This window comes from Coregonus lavaretus (assembly GCF_964263955.1).
Source record: "Coregonus lavaretus genome assembly, contig: HAP1_SCAFFOLD_4797, whole genome shotgun sequence".
Classification (NCBI taxonomy): Eukaryota; Metazoa; Chordata; class Actinopteri; order Salmoniformes; family Salmonidae; genus Coregonus; species Coregonus lavaretus.
Genome location: NW_028163026.1, coordinates 1 through 16,457, shown reverse-complemented (window position 1 = coordinate 16,457; position 16,457 = coordinate 1). Strand labels below are relative to the sequence as shown.

Here is a 16,457-nt window from a genome sequence, read left to right as displayed (position 1 = left end):
TGGAACGCTGTGACCACAAATCTGACCTTAACCCTCACTCTAAGGATATCTCTAACCCTAAACAAACGTGCATTGGAATATGAACAATGTCACAATTTTGTCCTTTCTAACATGGTCATCTAGTAGCTACCTCTCAGATAGGTCCACTTTCTGCTTCCTGTTTCTCCACTACTGTGGTCAGGATTATCACCATGGTGATGGTGGACCATAGTCTGATGTGGAAACACAACCTGAAGGTTGACAGGGAACAGGCCACAAAGGCTTTAGTTTAATGGCCTGAAGGTTGACAGGGAACAGGCCACAAAGGCTTTAGTTTAATGGCCTGAAGGTTGACAGGGAACAGGCCACAAAGGCTTTAGTTTAATGGCCTGAAGGTTGACAGGGAACAGGCCACAAAGGCTTTAGTTTAATGGCCTGAAGGTTGACAGGGAACAGGCCACAAAGGCTTTAGTTTAATGGCCTGAAGGTTGAGAGGGGACAGGCCACCAAGGCTTTAGTTTAAAGTCTCATACTAGGCCCAGACTTCTATACCCATACTCTCATATTCAGTATAATACTAGCTAAGGTATTTCATAGCATTATTACACAAATTAATGACTCCTTTAAAACATGTATTAGCCATGCCTAGTCGTAGACTGTCTGGGCTGATAAAATGTGGTGATGTGGTGTGTCTATAAATATATGATGAGTGTGTTGAGGTACATTTTAAGTTCATACCAAGTGTATTGCTGGAGGGTAAGACAATGGGTCAGACAGTGTTCTAGACAGACAGAGGGAGGAGGGAAGAGGGAGGAAGAGAGAGATAGAGACAGACAGCGATAGGTACAGAGAGGGAGAAAGAGAGATACAGAGAGAAAGAAAAGAGAGAGACCGACAGAGAGACAGAGAGAGAGACAGACAGAGAGACAGACAGATCTGTACAAGCATAAGCGACTGATAATCAGACATCTCAATCCAAGACTTGACTGGAACCAGACCTTTCTGTGCAGGTCTGGCCTGGTGGAGTTGAGTGGAATAGAGTGGAGTAGAGAGGAACTATACTAGCGCCCTGCACAGTGTTCCGTTCTGGGCCTCACTTCACCTCACACTATCAGCCCTGACAAAACTCCATCCTGCAATCACACAAATGAACTGAGCCCATTGATCCCATGTCACTCAGACACCCCAGCTAGCTGCTATCTATCCCAGTGTCTAACAGCCATCCCCGGCCTCGTGTGTATGTGTGTGTGTGTGTATATGTGTGTGTGTGTGGGCCTCTCAGGCGGTTACCGTATCAGCATCACTGCAACTCAGGGACGACTCAGGAGTTGAGTGACGGCCTGGAAAAAACGAGCAACACTGTTTGCCATCAACATCAGCTATCAGCGCCATATCAACCTCTAGAAATGGAGTAGAGAAAAAACATGACGGGAAACACAGAATAAATAAATAGTGAGGAGATAAAGAGTGAGGAGACGCTGCTGTGTGTGTGTGTGTGTGTGTTTGTGTGTGAGAGGAGATGCTGTAGTGATAAACAGGGTTATTTATGCAGGCAGTTTGTGTAGAGTGGTGCAGCCAAACACAGGTCTCCCGGGGACTAAGTCAGAAAACAACTCTATAAAAAGATCCACTGACTTTACTAGCGTGTTAACACACACACATAGTTGTACACACACACACACACACACACACACACACACACACACACACACACACACACACACACACACACAGTCGTACACACACACACACACAGTCGTACACACACACACGCACACATGTGTACACAAACATAGTCAATCAGAGGTGTCAATACAGAAGAAGAGAGAGCAGAGACAGCAGACTTCCACACATCACCATGCATAACCCACAAACTATACTAGCAGGACAGCAAGACAACTCAACCTCAAATCACCTTGCAATTCCCTAAACAGTACCCCTATGACCTTTCTCCATCCCAGAGACCATATCCCAAAACAGAAATTGCACATCACTCAATACCCTTGTGCTTCATGGATTTGGAACTAACAAATCCCCAGCACACACTTTCTTTGGGATTGCCTGGGTGTGCTTCGGTTCTGTGCCACCATGCGGAGGGATACGGAACTCTGGGACAGTGGAACATGCCTGTCTCCCTTTTATGATGTCACGGTGTCGGCACTCCCTCTGTCTCTGATGGGGAGATAACACAGAGAGGAGGGAGGAAAGGAGGAAGACCTTTCATCTATGCAGTTGGGTTGGCTGTGTGGAAGAAGTGTCATAAAGGTTCTCTCAGTTCTTTTATGTACAGATAGATATAAAGGAGTACATTCTTGGCATCTCAACAGTCTGAAGTGACTTGTTGGAACACAGTATGACATAAGATAATATGGTGGAATGTCTATCAGTAATTTGACACCTGTCTAGTCCATTCACATCAATGTAGATCAAAGTTACTTTAGACTATTGAGATGCATCCTAAATGTAAATGAGCTAATCGGGCCACGCCTCCAACAGGAGAACAGGAAGTACAGACGGTCACTTCCTCCTCTGACCTTTAGCTCCAATGCTCCAGCCTGTGCCTCATGCAAAGCCTGAGTTATCAACACACACACACCCTAAAGCTGAGCTCATTCAGACAACCCAAACACCTTCACATCCAAAACCATTGACTCCACTCTTCCCACAAACACACCCCTAACCTCCAACCACCCATTAACCCCACCTTCTCTGCTAGCACATCTCATACAGAAGGGTCACACACGTTCTCTTAGGACAGTGGTTCCCAACCTTTTTCGGTTACTCTACACCAACTGAATTTTGCTCTGCCTGGAGTACCCCTCATGTGCATTTTACCAGTAAGCCAATGGTCTCATGAGTCTTCTCAAGTACCCCCTGTGGACAGGCCAAGTACCCCCAGCGGTCCTAGTACCCCTGGTTGGGAACCACTGTCTTAGGATGCAAAGGTTGTGGAATGAGAGTCCTCCGTGCCCTCCTTCCACAAACAACAGATCTACAAAGGCTTGGTGCCCAAATACTAAATTCCTGTTCCTTTCGGTCTGAAAGTCTCTCTCTGCCCAGGCAGCAGAATCAGCACATAAAATAAATACGGAGTGGTGTAGTGTTACACTTGGAAACCGCAGAGCAGGTCATGGACAATGGAAATTTGAGGAAGTGCGCAACAGCACGCGTACAAGAAAAGCAATTCCAATGCAAATGGGGACGCAGGGCTTGTTTGAAATCAAATCTGCTGTTTTGGAACATCATAATAATGCCTCAAACCTAACCCGTCTTCTTCCAGGAAATGAGGATTCCCTTGAACCGGCCAGCATTGAAACCAATGCATTCCTCCTTGACCAGCATAATATGATATGTAATAAGAGTGGTAACCTACACTGGCCTCTCCCTAAACACACACACACACAGGTTATCATCCTTACCAGCCTCGCTCCGCAGGCATCTGAGACTTGGCCTGGAAATCAATCAAACCCACTATGCAGTAGCAATGTTTACGCTGTGTCTGTTCACAAAATATTGCGCTTGCACAATCCTTATTCTTAAATCTCAAAGCATCTACTTGTGACGGGAGTTTGAAAAAGTAGTAATAGTGCTAGTTGTTTTCATGTTATTCAAAACCATTGTGTTATTTTATTTGACTAGGTGAGACTGCTTAAATACAGCAATGCCACAAATGGCAGCCATTTAATGGACAGGAACGTCTGAGGAGATCATGGTTTCCAGTGGTGTCAATGGTATCAGCCAGAGTCATGTCATGCTACTGTGAAATCAGAAACAGTACTAAACTACTGTTCTGTTTGGCTGGATGTTCTACCAATACTACCAGAGGTCTATCTGCACCAACCACAAACCCCCAATATAACAGAACTACTGTTTAGAATAGAAAATGTCCGCCATGCTCCAATGGGAGCAATGAAGATTCAAGGTCTCTGGCTTGGTCGTAAAGAGTAGATCTCACTTGGTCGCAAGCTGAGGTTATGTGTCAACTCAAAAATAATACAATATTTTTATTAAATATGGGATCAAACACTGTTTTAAGATGAGAAATTATGTGTCAATTGAAATCAAACAAATTAATATGATGAAAAAAGTACTTTAATAAAACAATGCATTCGGTATGTACATTCAGTATCAAACTTGATTTTGAAGCATGTCATATGGAATCACAAAAAAACAACATACACTACATGACCAAAAGTATGTGGACACCTGCTTGTCAAACATCTCATTCCAAAATCATGGGAATTAATATGGAGTTGGTCCTCCCTTTGTTGCTACAACAGCCTCCAGTCTTCTGGGAAGGCTTTCCACTAGCTGTTGGAACATTGCTGCGGGGACTTGCTTCCATTCAGCCACAACAGCATTAGTGAGGTCGGGCACTGATTGATGTTGGGCGATTAGGCCTGGCTCGCAGTCATCGTTCCAATTCATCCCAAAGGTGTTCGATGGGATTGAGGTCAGGGCTCTGTGCAGGCCTGTCAAGTTCTTCCACACCGATCTCGACAAACCATTTTTGTATGGACCTCGCTTTGTGCATGGGGGCATTGTCATGCTGAAACAGGAAAGGGTCTTCACCAAACTGTTGCCACAAAGTTGGAAGCACAGAATTGTCTAGAATGTATGCTGTAGCACTAAGATTTCACTTTACTGGAACTAAGGAGCCTGAACCATGAACAACAGCTCCAGACCATTATTCTTCCTCCACCAAACTTTACAGTTGGCACTATGCATTGGAGCAGGTAGCATTCTTCTGGCATCCGCCAAACCAAATTCGTCCGTCGGACTGCCAGATGGTGAAGAGTGATTCATCACTCCAGAGAACGCGTTTCCACTGCTCCAGAGTCCAATGGCGGCGAGCTTTACACCACTCCAGCCGACACTTGGCATTGAGCATGGTGATCTTAGGTTTGTGTGTGGCTGCTCGACCATGTAAACCCATTTCATGAAGCTCCCAACGAACAATTATTGTGCTGACGTTGCTTCCAGAGGCAGTTTGGAACTTGGTAGTGAGTGTTGCAACCGAGGAGAGTCCCATTCTGGGAGCTTGTGTGGCCTACCATTTCGTGGCTGAGCAGTTGTTGCTCCCAGATCTTTCCACTTCACAATAACAGCATTTACAGTTGACCGGGGCAGTTCTAGCAGGGCAGAAATTAGACAAACTGACTTATTGAACATCACTGAGCTCTTTAGTAAGGCCATTCTACTGCCAATGTTTGTCTATGGAGATTGAATGGTGGTGTGCTCGATTTTATACACCTGCCAGCAATGGGTGTGGCTGAAATAGCAGAATCTACTCATTTCAAGGGGTGTCCACATACTTTTGTATATATAGTGTATGTATGGATAGTACGTACATTAAACATCCACAAAAAGTTTTGCAAAATGATTGATTTCTAACAGGGAATGTGAACAAAAAATCTGACAGTAAATAAATATGTAAAAATCCATAGTGGTTAAAAATTGTGATAGACACAACAGTGTGGGTGTGGCCAACATAACTGGCACAGCTGATTGGTGCTCCCATGGCATGACAGATGTGTGATGCCTGGTAACTGTGGCGATGATTCTCACATCTGATAGGGCGTCATATCCTTCATGTCCGGATAATGGGCGTAGCCAAGGGAAGAACAGTTCATGGTAACCTGGATTGGGAGAGGGGAGGGGTTTAGGACAGGAGAGAAATGGGAGGGGTTTTTAAGCACAAGTCATAATGTTTCATGAACTTCACATCTCTCAACAGTCTATTTTATTACCCAAAGAGGATAGAGAAGATTCAGTTTTGACTACCTGCCCGGGACTACAGATGGAAACTAGCCAGCTGGCAAAATCTGGCACATTTACAGAAATATTGATTGATGTGCATTGTCCCTGTCAAATCAATGTAGTAAATGAAATGACTGAGTTGGGTTTGGGTGGTCTAATTTGAGTGACTCAAACCCTGCCTATATTCACCAAGAAAGATCACATACTGTTGATACAGGAGCAGCATCATCCCAGGTGGGAGTAGCAGACTATTTGAATGGCCACTCTTTATCACAGGGTATGTATAGATGCTTTCCATAAACACGTCCAGTGTCTCTGACAGCATGATTGTTGGACGGGACATCAAAGGCTTCAACCGCCAGGCCTCGATCACAGTCACGTTACAGGACATTTACCTCCTGCTGTGACAGGCATCCAGGTCCTCCTGTAACACAGAAGCTCTCTTCTGGAGGAAGTTCACCTGCAGCCAACACACAGTAAGGGGTCAACACACACAGTCGGGGGTCAGGGGTCAATGCACAGTAGGGGCTCAGTAAGAGGGTATAGGAGTAGAGTGTTATTGAGAAGGGGTTGAGATAGAAAAGCGATAGAGGAGAAGGGGTTGAGAAAGGAAAGGTTAGGGGAATAAGGGTTAAGGCAATAGGGGGCAAGCCTAGGAGAGTAGGGGGGAGTAGGGGTTAAAGGAGAAGGGAGCAATTCATAGGGGAGTAGGGGGCTAGGGAGTAAGGCGACTGAGTGAGATTATAGGTGAGAGGTTAGGATTTTGATACAGTAGTGAAACCATGAGAATACAAGACATGGGGCCAGTACAGCTAATCCACTGCTACTTTAGGGGGACAGTGAAAGAGTTAACTTCCAAAGGGTTAGACTAGGCAGTTCCAGGCCTTAACTCCATACAGTGCCTATAGAAAGTCTACACCCCCTCGAACTTTTTTCACATTTTGTTATGTCAGTGCCTCAGTTTCATGCATTTAAAAAAATATCTACACACCATACTCCACACTTAAGGATATATTTTTTTATAGTGAAAAAATATATATATATATAAAAAATACAAAACTGAAATATCATAATTGGACATGTCTCCAACCCCCTGAGTTAATAGTTGGTGGAAGCATCTTTGGCAGCAATTACAGTTGAGTCTGTTGGGATAGGTCTCAACCAACTTTGCACACCTAGATTTGGCAATATTTCACCATTCTTCTTTACAAAACTGTTCAAGCTCTGTCAAGTTCCTTTGGGAGCATTGATGGACAGCAATCTTCAAGTCATGCCACCATTTTCAATTGGATTTAGGTGGGGGCTCTGACTGGGCCACTCAAGGACATTTACCTTTTTATTCCTCAACCACTCCACTGTAGCTTTGGCTGTGTGCTTCGGGTCGTTGTCATGCTGAAAAGGGGAACTTCCGTCCCAGTTTCAACTTTCTTGCAGAGGGTAGCTGGTTTTCCTCAAGGACCTTTCTGTACATTGCTCCATTCATTTCCCCTTCTATCCTGATAAGTGAGAAACATCCCCATAACATGATGCTGCTACCACCATGCTTCACAGTAGGGACGGTGTTCTTTGGGTGATGTGCCGTATTGGGTTTGCGCCAAAAGTAACGCTTTGCATTTAGGCCAAAAAGTTAAATTTTTGTTTAGTCAGATCACAAAACGTTTTGCCACATGGCTACAGAACCTTCCAAATCTTTTTTTTGCATACTTCAAAACAGGTGGACATTCTTGAATAATGGCTTCCTTCTTGCCACCCTATATGGCAGATTTGTGGAGTGCTTGGGATATTGTTGTCACATGCACACTTTGACCAGTCTTGGCCATTAAAGCCTGTAGCTCTTTCAAAGTTGCCATTGGACTCTGATCAGTCTCCTACTTGCTCGGTCATCCAGTTTGGAGGGACGGCCTGATTTAGGCAGGGTCTTGGTGGTGCCATACACCTTCCACCTCTTAATAATCGTCTTGACAGTGCTCCAAGGGATATTCAAATACTTTTTTGTATACCCATCCCCCAATCTGTGCCTTTCCACAACTTTGTCCCAGAGTTATTTTGAAAACTCCTTGGTGCTCATGGTTGAGCGTTTGCTTCGCAAATCACTGCCCAGCAGAGAGAACCTACAGGAACTGCTGAATTTATCCTGAAATCATGTGTATCACTAAAATTTAACACAGGTGGAGGGCAATTAACTTGGTGTGTGATTTTGAAGGTGATTGGTTACACCTGAGCTAATTTAGGATCGCTATTACAAAGGGGTGGAGATTTATACAACCAAGCTATTTCAGTTTTTATTTTGTATCGATTTTCTAAAAAGATTCAGAATATTTTTTCACATGGAGGTTATGGGGTAGGATGTGTAGATCAATAGAGAAAAACAACTATTTGAATGCATTTTACTACAGGCTATAAGGCAACAAAAGGTGAAAAGTTTGAAAGGGGGTGTATACTTTCTATAGGCACTGTCCATACTACTGTGTTCCAAATCAAATCAAAATCCTTCTCTTTAGATCAACTGAAACAAAAGGGTTATAATATTCTCTGATGTGTAACTACTGTACTGGAACTCAATGGTACATTCCATTCTCTTGGATGGAAACCTCAGGAACAGATTTAGCGTTTCATTTGGAGAGGCGGCGCTGCTGCTTTCAGAGGAGTAACAGCATCAGTATGCAAAAAAAAACGGAACTGCGGTCGGATGCCATGGAGTCGCTGTTCTTTCAGTAAAAATAATGCGTCGTAATGTGCAAAACCCAAGACATCCTCAATGAAAAGGGAGGCCGTTCTGGTCGTGAATTACATCGTATAAACATATCCGATGGCAGAGGCTTGTGGCGGCAGGACTGGAAAGAGATCCAGCCGGAGCTATCCAAAGCAGCCAGGCATTGGGGCCAGTTTGAGTTTAGAAGCGCGGGCCCCCTTCAAATGTTGTTGTTGGTTGGTTAGTGGGGCCCCCTCTCCCTCAGCCCCCCCCACCACACCCCCGACACAGAAAGGCTTATTGTTTACATTCTAAATGTTGGGCAGAAATTCCCCTCCCTCCCGCTGCGCACCACAGTTTAATGTCGAACAAGGCCCAGTTAAACTAATAGGAGACTGTCCGCGGTGGCTGGGTGGGGAACGGCGCCCTTGACGGCGGTATTAATGTGGTTAAACGCAGGGTGTAATTGTGTCTGATCTGATGGAGCCTAGAGAAAGAGAGGGAGCTTCGAAGTGGACCGGTCCAAAGCCATGTCTATGGGCTCTGCTGTCTGGTCTACACCACCATATGATACCCCCTCGTCACGGCCAAGGAATCAAACAAACAGACCGTGTGTGAGTTCAGTCTCGGATGGTTTCTATCAATATGTAGAGAGAGGGAGGAAAGCAGAAAATAAGAAAATGGCAGCAAAGGAAAACTGTTCATAGTTGGTATCTGAAGAAACACTGAAAAGGAAAGCAGGTCTATAAGTTGAGATGTATGGAGTGTATTGCCCAGGTACAGGGACCTGTCTGTATTACTGCATATAGATCAGGGGTCAACAACTCTAGGTCACTAACACATGAATCAACTAACCAAGATCTTGATAGTTAGTTGATATGTGGATTAGTTGAATTTGGTGAGTTAGATATAGGCTGAGTGTGTCCTGTGTATAGTGCCCCATGCAGGTCTTGTTCCTACCTGAGACTTGAGAGAGGAGATAGTGTCCTCCAGCTCCTGTCGCAGCTCAGCTGGCATCAGCCCTTTCATTTTCATCTCACACTCCTGAAGTACCAGCGTGACCTGCAGTGAGAGGGAGAAGAGGAGGAATAGGGAGAGGGAAAGGGGGATACCTGTTCAGTTGTACAACTGAATGCATTCAACTGAAATATGTCTTCCACATTTAACCCAACCCCTCTGAATCAGAGAGGGGCGGGGGCTGCCTTAATCGACATCCACGTCATCGGCGCACGGGGGCAGAACGACTGATTTTTACCTTGTCACAATAGGAGGGAATCAGACTACTTCAAAGCCATAGAAAGAGAGGATGTGGTTCAATACACTTATTGTAAGTGGCTCTGGACAAGAGCGTCTATTAATTGACCAAAGAGTTATTATACACACATCGCCCCCTATTGGCTAGTAAAAAGATCACGGTCACCACAGACCACGTGGCCAACTCAGCGTAGCCCTTAGGGTATGCAGTAGGTGCAGGTTTTTGTTCCAGCTCAGCACAAACACACCTAATTCAAATGAACTAATCACCATCTTCATTTTAGAGACCATAATTATCTGAATCAGGTGTCTTAATAAAGCTGGGCTCGAGCCTACACTCACTTCCGCCCTCCAGGACCGGAATTGACCACCCTTGACTTTTAGACCTAGGCCCAGCTGGGTTTGAGAGAACAGACAGAACACATCAAACACATCAGCCCTCCCTATGTGGGGCACAGAGAGGGCTGTCTGGAGCTAAATTACACTGGAGAAAACCATAGTCTGATTACAAAGCTTAAAACGTTTGGTTAGCCATTCCTCCATGCCCACAAACACACACAGTGAATGTACTGTACGTTCAGTAGGCAGACATGCTGTAATGACAAACTGAGAGGTTTGGTATGGAGTTGGTGCTTGTGGAATCTACCGGAGTTTTTCCCTGACCATGTGACCTGACCAGGAAGAACTAGAACTAGGGCCTGGTCAGGTCGCAGAGTGACTACATTCTCTGTGGGTAGAAGAGGAATGGCCACCCCTCAGAGCCTGGTTCCTCTCTAGGTTTCTTCCTAGGTTCCTGCCTTTCTAGGGAGTTTTTCCTAGCCACTGTGCTTCTACATCTGCATTGCTTGCTGTTTGGGGTTTTAGGCTGTGTTTCTGTATAAGCACTTTGTGACATCTGCTGATGTAAAAAGGTCTTTATAAAGACATTTGCTTGATTGATTGATAACTAGGGCGAGCCCCAAACTATTCCTACCATGAGGTCTTTAGCATGCCGAAGTCCAGTTATTGTTAAAAAGAACTATTTCCTCTTTAGAGAGAGAGAGAGAGAGAGAGAGAGAGAGAGAGAGAGAGAGAGAGAGAGAGAGAGAGAGAGAGAGAGAGAGAGAGAGAGAGAGAGAGAGAGAGAGAGAGAGAGAGAGAGAGAGAGAGAGAGAGAGAGAGAAAGAGAGTAGTAGAAAATTGGTTTTCCAAAAATAATTTTCCTGTTGTGGATTTAACTGATTGATCTGTCTTTCTGTAATGAATCTTTCAGGGAACAATGGAAGGGATTGGGACGCACTTCAAAGGGGGAGAGTATAAATGATCCCAACACTGAACAGCTCTGTTTGTCTCAGCACAGTTTGCAGTAGATTAGGCCTTTGCCACTTTGCCAAAAATGTTCTCCCTCCCGCCTCATTTAAAAGTGTCGGGCCAATAACATCATCAGGAGAGAAAGTCTATCAATGTACTCTTTTTTATTCCTCCGTGAGAAAGGGAGCCACGGGTAATTTGAGAATGAACATTTTCAAACAAATGCAAAAAAATAAATGTTTTACAGGCTGTAATTTGGGGTGCCAACAAGTTAAAAAAAGGATAGAACCCCAGAGAGGGAGGCAGTCATAACAAGATGGCGCCCAGACAAAACACTCAAGACCAAAACACCAAACCAACAAACAACGGTCAAATGATCACTGTCCTCATAAGCCACATCCAATGTAAAAGTATTGGGATTCTTTGAAAGCTTTCCATTCAAGTTCCTTGGCTGCATTCTTAATGCATGTACAGTACGTACAGTGCTGTATTTAAGTTACCACAGTAGTAAGGGATATACACACTTCAATCTAAATGACTAGCTCCCTCCTGACAACTCCATCTCCGTTTTCCGTCCCATAGATCAGATTCAGGGTAACTAGTATTCACCGGACTACACTGCAGGGAGGATTGGAGCCTGTACTCACAGGCTTGAGGCTAATCAAAGTAGACATGCCATTAATGTTTGCTTTCGTAACTATGAGTACTAGAGAGGGGGGAGAAAGAGAGAGAAAGAATGAGAAGCAAGAGAGAGAGAGGATGAGAGAGAGAGAGAGAGAAGAGAGAGAGAGAAAGAATGAGAAGCGAGAGAGAGAGAGAGAAAGGATGAGAGAGAGAAGAATGAGAAGCGAGAGAGATGATGAGAGAAAGAGAGAGGATGAGAGAGAGGATGAGAGACAGCGAGAGAAAGAATGAGAAGCGAGAGAGCGAGAGAGAGGATGAGAGAGAGAGAGGATGAGAGAGAGAAGATGAGAGAGAGAGAAAGAATGAGAAGTGAGAGAGAGAGGATGAGAGACAGAGAGAGGATGAAAGACAGAGAGAGAGAGAAGATGAGAGAGAGAGGATGAGAGAGAGAGAGAAAGAATGAGAAGTGAGAGAGAGAGGATGAGAGAGAGAGAGAGGATGAGAGAGAGAGAGAGGATGAGAGAGAGAAAGAATGAGAGCGAGAGAAAGAAAGAATGAGAAGCGAGAGAGCGAGAGAGAGGATGAGAGAGAGAGAGGATGAGAGAGAGAGAGGATGAGAGAGAGAGAGAAAGAATGAGAAGTGAGAGAGAGAGGATGAGAGAGAGAGAGAGAGGATGAAAGACAGAGAGAGAGAGAGAAGATGAGAGAGAGAGGATGAGAGAGAGAGAGAGAAAGAATGAGAAGTGAGAGAGAGAGGATGAGAGAGAGAGAGAGAGGATGAAAGACAGAGAGAGAAGATGAGAGAGAGAAATAATGAGAGAGAGGATGAGAGAGAGAGAGAGAGAAAGAATGAGAAGCGAGAGAGAGAGAGGATGAGAGAGAGAGGAAGAGGTAGAAAGAGAAATAGAGATAACGAAAGTAACAAAGGAAGAGGGGTTGAGCGAGACAGAGATCTCCTAGGGGGTAAGACATTACCCTTCACTTTTCTCGTCTGACAGAGAGAGGGTATACTGTATAATAGAAGTCTACCTGGCCGCCAGCCTAATGACGTCAAGGCCAGCTGTATTAGATCACCATTAGCCTGGGCGCTGTACTGTAGGACAGACACAAAGAGCTCTACATCACATTATAGAGGATCTGCTCTGCAGCTGGAATGCTATGTAATGTAATGTAATGGCTGCAGGTGGACTTAGCCGAGTAGCGCCCATTAGCGGAACACTGCAGTGCTTAATTCCCACTATGTAAGATGTGAGCTGTATGTACTGCCTGTTTGAAAAGAGAGTTCATTAACAAAAGTCTGATTCATGTAAAAAATATATATATTTCATAATACAGTTTCCTACTATGCTTCTCATAGGCCTGAGGATGGGTAGATACATACACAGATCATATACACTGATCTATAAACAACTGGGGAGTGCCTTGGAGACAAAGCTTTAGCGATTATAAGCTTAACGTATGTCTCGCCAAGGCGTTGGTTGTCCTGGTTAACTGGGCAATGTGCGGGTGTGGAGAGAGGCAGAGCAGCCATTTTTGTTGTGGCTAACAAACGCTAGCTATGCTAACCCAGACATAGATGCTACACTACAGTAGGTCAGACAAAGGTCCTACTGAACTATTTTCCCACTTATGGAATCTCATTCAACACATATGGACATTTCAACTGCGACATTTGGTGGCAGCGGTGGGATCTGGGATGGTAAGCAGTCTGGGGCTCAGATTAGTGATAGCAGGTGAGCGATAGTGAATTGAAATTCACTGAATCTCTCGAGTTGACTGAAGGATCACATCGAACACTAGCTGAATATGGAAGTATTTTTCTGAGAGACATCACTCTTTCTTTCAGTTCTGTTTCTCACAGGCTGTTTTATATCTAATCTCTTTATCGCTTCCTCGCTTCATCTCTCTCTTTCTGAATCCCTCTCTGTACTGTAAAGGCCTGTTTGTCTTTAGACAGGTGGATGGAGGGACATGAGGAGAGGAGGCCTTTAAAGAGGGTCCTGGCCGATCACACAGATGTAAGCAACCTTTGAAGACATTGGCTGATCAAACCTTAGCGGCAGGTTTTGGCCATTGACAGACCTCAGGATGTAAAACAGCGCAACTGTTCTCCAAAGCATCCATCAGAGACTGAGAATGACAGAGAGGAACAATCTGACTTTCCACACAGAGACATCGGTTTCATCTCCACCCTCTTTTAAAAGGAAAATATAAGTTTTTTGTTGTTCCTGATGAAGCGTTAGACTCCATTTTGAAGCTCCTGAGAGAAGCAGAAGTCTTTTTACTTTTTCTCCTTCCATTCTCTTAAAATGACAATATTTCATCTATATATAGTCTTTAGATTGTGCTGGTGGTTTTGACTTTCCCCCAGCGCTTGATACTGTCTGTCACACACCAAGGTTTCTGACAGCTGCCAGACGAAAGAAACAAGGCGTTGACACTTTGAACATTTAAATGAAGTTTGCCACGTAGCTTGAGGTGCAGATTGTGCTCGCTGTTGGAAGATTCTGGAGTGACAAAAACCTTGTCAGATACAAGGGGGTACATCAAAAACCACGTCACTCACAAAGTTTGCGCCACCACATCTCTGAGTTGCACTCTCAGAGTTCGTTGGGAAATGCTTTGAATTCAAAAACGCTTCGCTGCCTTGAAATAAATAAAGAGCTTCACAGAGAAGTGACTAAAAAGAGGAAGAGCGATAAGAAAAGGGAAGTGTGAAGTTCTAAAAAAACAGGATGTGTTAGTTACTAATGCAGTGAGTTACACACAGAACTGCACAACACCAGTGGCTGATTGATCTGTAAATAACCAGTGTACTTTTGATTGTCTTCAGACAGACAGATAGACTGAACCTCACCGTGAGGTGCAGCCGAGCCGCCATTTTACAGCTGGGAGTCCGAGAGGGCTCTGGAAGAGGCAGGCAGGAAACATCTGTGTGAAGTCTGGGGTAGAGAAACTGTTTTAGCGTGTGAGATCAGATTACAAAGACATGTCTTGGCAGATAAACTAGGGCAATATCACTGTAAGGAGGCAGAGAGAGTTTGTGAGTTAGTAGGCCTCAGGTTTTATTAACACACACATCATTCGCACAGACACACACACAGACATGCGAAAACACACACACAAACACACACACGCATGGACACATACATGCACGCACACACCAGCCTCAGAGAGCCTCTCTCTCCTCATAAGGAGGTATAGAGAACAGAGTATCACTATCACTACACTGAGAGGGCCCATCTCCAGTCAGACACAGACCACCAGGTAAACACAGTCTCAGTGAATCTGATAGGAATGAGTTCACTTTAGACATAGTTATAGGCCAGTTTCCCTGACAAGATTGAGCCTAGTCCTAGACTAAATGCATGTTCAATGGAGAATCCTACACGCCTAACACACCTTTGACCATTTGCATAACGAAAGTATGTACAACCTTGGAAAAAGTTCACCTTGAAGAAGTGTAGGTTAAGAGCCTATAGCCCTATCCTTTTAATTAAGTCGGATGAGAGGAAGAAGCCTCCAGTACTGGGTCAACCCACCGGCTGGTGGCCCTACAACCCTAGCACCACTGACCCATTCTGGAGAAATGTATGTCCGTCCGACATAGAGCGGTTCCAGCAAAGTGTGTGAAGTGTGTGTAAGGGTCACAGGGCGGCTCCCCGGGACAAAGAGTTGTCTCCAGTGGTACATACCAGCCTAGAGGTACATAGGCCCAGCCAGAGACAGAGAGACTGCCAGCCAGCCTCCTACGTGGTGATTACTGCCTTTCTTCTCTGTGTGTGTCAAGGTCAAAGCAGACCTGTGATTACAGAGCACACAGGGGCCACGGCTCCGGGGCTGGTGTGTGTGTGTGTGTGTGTGTGTGCAGTGGTTCAGGATTCCCTCTGAACATTCCTGCCCCACAGTGCTGGCTCTTGAAGCCGGATCTCGAGGAATTTGGAAAATCTCTGTCTCTGAACTAGGGGTTGGGAAGAAGAGAGGGGAGAGAGAGGAAGAGGAGAGAGGAGAGAGAGGAAGAGGAGAGAGGAGTGAAACTGAAGGTTGGGGTAGGGGTTTGAGGTAGAGGGGTGAGGTAGAGGGGTGAGGTAGAGGGGTGAAGTAGAGGGTTGGGGGTGAGGTAGAGGGGTGAGGCTAAGGGTTGTGGGTGAGACTGACGGGTGAAGTTGAGGGGTAAGTCTGAGGGGTGAGGGGGTGAAGTTGAGGGTTGAGTCTGAGGGGTGAGGGGATGAAGTTAAGGGTTGAGGGGATGAAGTTAAGGGTTGAGGGGTGAGTCAGGGGTGAGGGAGTGAAGTTGAGGGTTGAGGTTGAGGGTGAGAAGAGGGAATCTGTTACCTGCTCCTGATTCTCTAACTCTTTGTTCAGTAGTTTCTTCTCGGAGGAGTGCAGCTGCCTCTGGAGATTCTCCACCTTCTCCTGCAGAACCTAGAGAGACAGAAAAGAGAGAGCGCATTTGAACAAGAGAGATAAAGAAAGAGAGGGATAAAGAGAGAGAGACAGAGAGGGATAAAGAGAGAGAGACAGAGAGAGAGAGAGAGAGGAGAGAGAAAGAGAGGAGAAAGAGAGAGAGAGAGAGAGAGAGGAGAGAGGGGAGAGAGAAAGAGGAAGAGAGCGAGAGGAGAGAGAGACAGAGAGGGATAAAGAGAGAGAGACAGAGAGAGGAGAGAGAGAAAGAGAAAGAGAGCGAGAAAGAGAGGGAGAGAAAGAGAAAGAGAGAGAGAGGAGAGAGGGGAGAGAGAAAGAGGAAGAGAGAGGGAGAGAGAAAGAGGAAGAGAGAGGAGAGAGAAAGAGGAAGAGAGAGAGAGAGAGAGAGAGAGAGAAAGGGAGAGAGAGAGGAGGAAGAGAGAGAGAGAGGAAG

At 45.2% G+C, this 16,457-nt stretch overlaps 1 long non-coding RNA gene across 2 annotated transcripts; it reads right to left on the bottom strand.

Annotated features, from left to right (window-relative positions):
- Positions 1 to 4,087: 4,087 nt before the first annotated feature.
- On the bottom strand, positions 4,088 to 16,020 carry LOC311118575. 2 transcript variants are annotated; one of them, XR_014611818.1, is made up of 4 exons: positions 15,935 to 16,020; positions 9,392 to 9,493; positions 6,135 to 6,199; positions 4,088 to 5,618 (listed from the first exon to the last, which is right to left on the bottom strand). It is a non-coding gene; the product is annotated as an uncharacterized lncRNA (long non-coding RNA). The 2 variants fall into 2 exon arrangements; XR_014611819.1 differs by having other exon boundaries at positions 4,857 to 5,618; positions 5,946 to 6,199.
- Positions 16,021 to 16,457: the final 437 nt, after the last annotated feature.